At 35.8% G+C, this 7,146-nt stretch overlaps 1 long non-coding RNA gene across 1 annotated transcript in view; it reads left to right on the forward strand.

Annotated features, from left to right (window-relative positions):
* LOC107714784 (uncharacterized) overlaps positions 1-3,553 on the forward strand; it is a 4,670-nt gene extending 1,117 nt beyond the window's left edge. The window contains exon 3 of the long non-coding RNA XR_001637014.1: positions 3,533-3,553. This is a non-coding gene — a long non-coding RNA (uncharacterized LOC107714784). The remainder of the gene's footprint in view (positions 1-3,532) is intronic.
* The last annotated feature ends 3,593 nt before the right edge of the window (positions 3,554-7,146 follow it).

The following is a 7,146-nucleotide window of genomic DNA, read 5'->3' on the forward strand; positions in this document are numbered from 1 at the left end:
AAAAAAAAAAAACAGCTAAATCATGTGCTCATATTCAGCATTTAGCACTGAATATGGGCAATTATTTAAGTTATTTTGAGTTTAATAAATAATGTGTATAAAATATTTATATTTTATAAATGTTTGTAATTCATATATGTGCAAAGTAGATAGGTCACTTTCATTGGTTATAAATTTGTCTCATAGCAAGGCTATTTATGCACTTTTTTTGCCACTAGATGTCAGTACTTTCATTTGGCTTCTGCATCAAACAGTTTTGCAAGAGTTGCTTAAAGTTTTCTTTCTTTCTTTCTTTCTTTCTTTATGAAAATAAACATGCTGTTAATTATAACCATTAATCAGGCCGTTCCAGATCAAATGCATTGTCAATCTCTTCACAGTTTCTCACTTTCAGAGAGACGATGAGATAATGTCCTGAGCGACGCTCTGAGATGATCAGACTAGTATTGGCCTGATGCTTTTTGTCTTGCTGATGGCGGTTTAGATCATTTCCTATCCCGAGTTTCCCATGAGCGGAGTGAGACAGTCCAGGCCTCTGATACTCCTCTGTTTAAAGGAAATGACAGCCTGAAGGTTCAGTAATCTATGTGCATCTATGTGTCCAGCACTGCAGATGGATCAGCTGTTTGCGTGCATTGAGTCAGTTCTGTCGTCATTTGCTGCAACTCCCTCCTTCTGTACCTCTTTAGGGATCATATAGTTGTTCCTCCAGCAAGAATTTCTGGAATTCTGTACTCATTATGTAACAGCCGCTCCCCACCAAACATACAAATAGGGTGCTAGCGGAGGATCTGAGGGTGAGTAATAAAGTTGAACTGATGTCTTACATGTGTGGAATAGGAAATAAAAGAGCTTCCAGATGGAGCCTAACGTCATCGGCTGTCCAAATGTGTGTTGCAATCTAGTGGTTTTGATCAGAATTTTCCACAGTTGCATTACTAAAACTCACAGTTTCAATGATTTAATCAGTTTATGTCAAATCTTGTCACATATGTGACCCTGGACCACAAAACCAGTCTTATGTAGTGTAACAGTAGCACGAGTATATTTGTAGCAATAGCCAAAAATACATTGTGTGGGTCAAAATTATCGATTTTTCTTTTAGGATATTAAGTAAAGATCATGTTCCATGAAGATATTTTGTAAATTTACTACCGTTAATATATCAAAACGTAGTTTTTGATAAGTAATATGCATTGCTAAGAACTTCATTTGGACAGCGTTAAAGGCGATTTTCTCAATATTTAGATTTTTTGCATCCTCAGAAATTAGATTTTCAAATAGTTGAAAATATCTTGGCCAAAATATTATTTGTGATTATTGTGATGTTTTTATGAGCTGTTTGGACTCTCATTCTGACTGCAGAGGATCCATTGGTGAGGGAGTGATGCAATGTCAAATCCCTCAATATTCTAAGGAATATTCATAAATTGCACTTAAACCATATGTATTTTTGTAAAGCTGCTTGTGCAGTTCTTTTGTGCTCTCATGTAACAGAACTAAATTGAAGGCACACAGATCTGTGGCACAATTCATGTAGCCCCACCTTGACCTAAATTACAAAGCGGTGTTGTACAAATTTATATAACATAGCCACATAAAAATTAGCATGGCTTTAGATAATTTTAGTTTTATTTTGTTTTCTCATCATGAAGGCTTTGTTGGTATGACAAATGCAGACAATGTTCATTGAGGGATTCTGAAACCTGTAGGAAGGAAAGCAGCTTCTGTACTTGTTCAATGCAGTCCAACAAAACCATGCCAAGCTTTGATTTCTCAGTGTGTCAGCCAAAAATTGCAGCAATTCATGGAACCCACAGGGCTGTTCATGCTGACTCTAAGCCCTGTCTCACTTACTGTATTTTTTGAGGAGAAGCTTTGGCCCAAAGTTGCGTCTCCTCTGTTTATACCTTCTTTATTGAGCTGATTGGATTGAATCCACTGTACTTAAAAGCATTCTTCAACCACATTCGTAAGCATATAGCCTATACTAAGCATTTCTAAGTCATAAAAATTAAAGTATATTTTTGTGTAAAGAAAATCAACTCTTATTTCTTCTTCTTTTAATCTTTTATAAGGGTACTTTTATGATAATAATGCTGACAGTGGTGCTGCAGGGGATCCGCCAGTTATTGTTTGAACTATTTATTTATTTATTTATTTAAGGTTAAACAAAATGTAATCGTTTAACTTCTGCTGAAACTGAAATTGGGTAAATATTTAATTCTCCCTCTAGCATCTTAATCAAATTTTGTCTCAGAAAGGAGGCGTAGGTTCAAATCCCACGTTTGACTTAATATAATGTAATTTTAATATAATAAATGAATAAACGTATATAATACTAATATAATCATTTAACTTTTTCAGTTAATATAATAATTTCACATAATACCGTATTATGTTTTTAAGGAAGTCTATTACATACTCACCAGGGATGCATTTATTTGACCGAACATATAGTCAAAACAAAACAGAACAAAAAAGAGTGAAATATTATTACAATTTAAAATAAGTGTTTTCTGTTTTAATGCATTTTAAAATAAAATTGTATTCCTGTGATGACATTTTTCAGCAGCCATTACTTTAATTTTCAGTGTCACATGATCCTTCAGAAATCATCCTATTCTATTCTATTCTATTCTATTCTATTCACTTTAATGCATCCTTGCTGAATAAATAAAAAAAAATCTTAAAGAAAATCTTGATGTGTTAAGTAAATTACATTAACGTAATCACTTATTATTCTAATTAATGTTAATTACAATAAAATTTCACTTAGTATAATAAATGACTGTATATCAATAATTTGACAATTGTACTGGCTTTGGGGTGTACGTCTCATAACAAGGTATGTAAATTCCACAATTTCTAGAAAGATTAGTGCTGTTATGTTATTATATAGGCCAGAAGTGAAATGTTAAATTAATTTCCATACAGTATGTAATAGGGGGTCCTTGGCCTAAATAAGTTGGAAACCCATGCCGTAGTTACAGTATTCATTTGGATGTCTGTGCGGCTACACAGACTCTCTGCCCTTTATAGTTTGTTCTCTTTGCTCGCTAATATGACACTAGCATCTGGCCTTGGTTTCGTTACAACATGTACTTTGCCAGAATCAAACTTCTTAGTGGAGCAGGACACATGTACCACAGAGAGATGACTAGTGTTTTTACAGCCTAGTCTACAGATATGCAAATGTACAATAAAGTCAAGCTATAAAAAGGTTACTGTGGTAATATGTAATGTGTACCTTTTTTGCATTAGAAGCCTCACATATAGACTAGATTGTTATTATAGTTTGGTTGTTGCAGTAGTAATGAGATAAAAGTAAGCAAGGAAATGATATCACAGAAGATAAAAGCTCGTTCCTCAACCTCAATAACTCTGTAAATCTGTAGGAGGCCTGTTTATCTTCTGATTTGTTTAGTGTGCTTATTAATTGTCCTTAAGTATTTTATGTTGTGTGCAGCTGGAAGAACTAACTGCATAAATATACTTTTTTGAATTTATTGAAAATTTTGCTGGGATTTAGGCCAACGGTTTCACAGGAGCAGCTACTGAAGGAAAAAAAAATAAACATCTACACTATGAGAATCACCAGGGGATGACTGTGGTGTCCAAACCAGCAGCTGGTTTCCTGTGGTGTCAGGTAAAGCCCTCCATCTTGTTCTTTCTTGCTTTACCAATCTTCCTTTAGTCAAGGACTGTGCTGCACTCAGTGATATCTGTCTTTTATTAGATTGTCCTTTGTATTTTCCCCTGTGGTTAAAATTGTTTTTCCTGGTCAAACAGTATGCGTTCCCAGATTTAACATTTCTGGTGATAATTTTATGACAACAAAACAGACATTGTTTTAATGACTCTGAAATAACCATGCCAAAGGAAAAACAGATTTGATATGGTGCCTTTAACTGATTACAGACATCCTCAGAGTTTGATTGTAGTTTGCTTTCCCAGGCAGCGCTCTTTCCTTTAGATTAAACCCTGGAAATCTATATCTATCTATCTATAAACCCTGGAAATCTATTTTATAATAAATTCTGTACCTGAATGAAAGCCCGTTTCTGCCACAAAAAAAGTCACTTGTCAAAATTGTCACTTTTATTTCACAATTCAGATATATATATATATATATGTATGTTAATATATACTCAGAATTGCGAAATATTAGCTCACAATTGTGAGTGGAAAAAAAGTCATAATTGTTAGATATAAATTTGTAATTGCAAAAAAAAAGTCAGTTCTAAGTTGGTATCTTGCAGTTCCGTTTATATCTAGCAGTTTTCTTAGGAGAATGTAATTTTCAGAGTAATAAAGATAAAAACCATTGAACTTTGATGTCAAAATGAATCTATCTATATACAAATCTATAAAAATCTCTATCTATCTATCTATCTATCTATCTATCTGTCTGTCTGTCTATCTATCTAGTGATCTGTCTATCTATCTGTCTGTCTATCTATCTATCTAGCGATCTGTCTGTCTGTCTGTCTATCTAGTGATCTGTCTGTCTGTCTATCTATCTAGTGATCTGTCTATCTATCTGTCTGTCTATCTATCTATCTAGCGATCTGTCTGTCTGTCTGTCTATCTAGTGATCTGTCTGTCTGTCTATCTATCTAGTGATCTGTCTATCTATCTGTCTGTCTATCTATCTATCTAGCGATCTGTCTGTCTGTCTGTCTATCTAGTGATCTGTCTGTCTGTCTATCTATCTAGTGATCTGTCTATCTATCTGTCTGTCTATCTATCTATCTAGCGATCTGTCTGTCTGTCTGTCTATCTAGTGATCTGTCTGTCTGTCTATCTATCTAGTGATCTGTCTATCTATCTGTCTGTCTATCTATCTATCTAGCGATCTGTCTGTCTGTCTGTCTATCTAGTGATCTGTCTGTCTGTCTATCTATCTAGTGATCTGTCTATCTATCTGTCTGTCTATCTATCTATCTAGCGATCTGTCTGTCTGTCTGTCTATCTAGTGATCTGTCTGTCTGTCTATCTATCTAGTGATCTGTCTATCTATCTGTCTGTCTATCTATCTATCTATCTGTCTGTCTGTCTGTCTATCATCTATCTATCTATCTATCTATCTATCTATCTATCGCCTGCCTGCACACACAGTATTTTTTTTTATATTGCTGCCTTATGTTAAACTGCTGTAAATTTCTTTTTTCACATCTACAAAAAAAAACAAAAAAACTTTATTTAATTTATAAAAAATAGCTTGTAGATATTGATTTGGAAAGGCACGCAAGTCTCAATAAAAGGTACACATCTATGAAAATGCATATCAGAGCAAAAACCAAGCCCTGAGGTCAAAAGAACAGCCTGTGATTGCATCAAGGCACAGATCTGGGAAAGAGTTCAAAAACAAATTGAGCATGTAGCCTCCATTATCCATAATGGAAGAAGTTTGGAACAACTAGGACGCTTCCTAGAGCTGGCCTCATGGCCAAACTGAGCAAATTATGGAGAAGGGTTTTGGTTAGAGTGGTGACCAAGAAGCTGATGGTCACTCTAATTGAGCTCCATACTCTTATATGGAGATAGGAGAAACTTACAGAAGGACAAACATCACTGCAACACTTCACCGATCTGGGCTTTATGGTGTTGTGGCCAGATTCAGTCCTCTCCTCACTCAGTGAAGACTTATGAAAACCCACTTGGAATTTTTGAAAAAGCACCTAAAGGACTCTCAGTCTGTGAGAAACAAGATTATCTGGTCTGATGAACCTCAGCTCCAAGCATGGAGGAAACCAGGCACTGCTCATCACCTGCACAGGAGCGTCCGTAGTAAAATGTGTGGGTAGCAGCCTCGTGCTTTGATGGTGTTTTTCAGCCGCAGGGACTGAGGGACTCGTAAGAGTAGAAGGAAAGCTCAGCACACCAAAATATTGAGATAGCCTTAATGAAAACGTAGTCAAGAGTATTCAGAACCTCAGACTGGGCAGAAGGTTCACCTTCCAACAGGACAATGACCCTCAGCACACAGCAAGAGTGGCTATGGACAACTCTGTGAACGTCCTTGAGTGGCCCAGTAAGAGCCTGGGCTTGAACCTAATCAAATGTTTCTGGAGAAACCTGAAAACGTGCGTCTGCCCCCATCCAACCTGACAGAGCTTGAGAGGTGAAGAGATGAGGAGAAGAATGGCAGATAATTGCCAAATGCTGATGTGCAAAGCTTGTCACATCATATCCCAAAGGACTTGAGGCTGTAAAGGTGCTTCAAGTACCGAGTTAAGGGTATGAATATTTAATGTACTGATTTCAGTTTTTTATTTTTAATAAATTTGCAAAGTTGTTGATGTGGGAAAAAAGTAAGTTAAAGCAATTTAACATAAGGCTGCAACATAAAATGTGAAATATATATATATATTTTTTTTTTTTTTCGCAAGGCACTGTAATGGTTCTTTTAAGTGGTTGTCCTGGCCTTTGATTCAAACTGAAGGAAATGGATTATTCAGACCGCTACACTAATGCTGATTTTGTAAACACTGGCATGAATGTGTTCACTTTAAGGCTTGTGAGAATACACATTTGCTGCAATTTGATTAACCTCAAGCGTGCACCTACACTCCTGACCAGTGCATTGCTTTTGAAAGCTGAAACTGAGAGTAGAAACAATGTATAATTCAGCTTCTCGACCTTGTTTATTTTTGTAAGAATACTCAGGGCTCATTGTCTATAATTGGTCAATTTATTTGCTGGCAGGGGCAATTTTCTTCCCCCAAAAAAAAGAAAAAAAAAAAGGAACTTGAGGACATCTACCTGAAATAACCTTTTACTGCATAAAGCTAAATCCAATTACAAATTGATCTTTTGTGCATAAAAGTTGAAAACAAGCACTTTGCGGCAGTTTAGTTTAAAGTGATTTTATGAGTTATAATGCCACATAAGTGCACTTTTCTCCAAATACTTTTAAAATGAGAGCAACTGTGCCAATATTCTGTTTTGTACATCATCAGAGTATTTAACATGGCCTGAGGCTGATTATGTTGTGTTCATTCTGACAGTGGATTTCATGCATCATAAATCAAGGACAAGATGAGGATGCCATCCTGAGGAGGTGCTGGCACACATAGAGAAGACTGAACTGCATAAACAGTGAGCGATCTGTTCTGCATGCTAGTGCTGCTTTTCCTGTGA

Source organism: Sinocyclocheilus rhinocerous, unplaced genomic scaffold (assembly GCF_001515625.1).
Source record: "Sinocyclocheilus rhinocerous isolate Xijiao unplaced genomic scaffold, SAMN03320098_v1.1 scaffold58, whole genome shotgun sequence".
NCBI lineage: Eukaryota > Metazoa > Chordata > Actinopteri > Cypriniformes > Cyprinidae > Sinocyclocheilus > Sinocyclocheilus rhinocerous.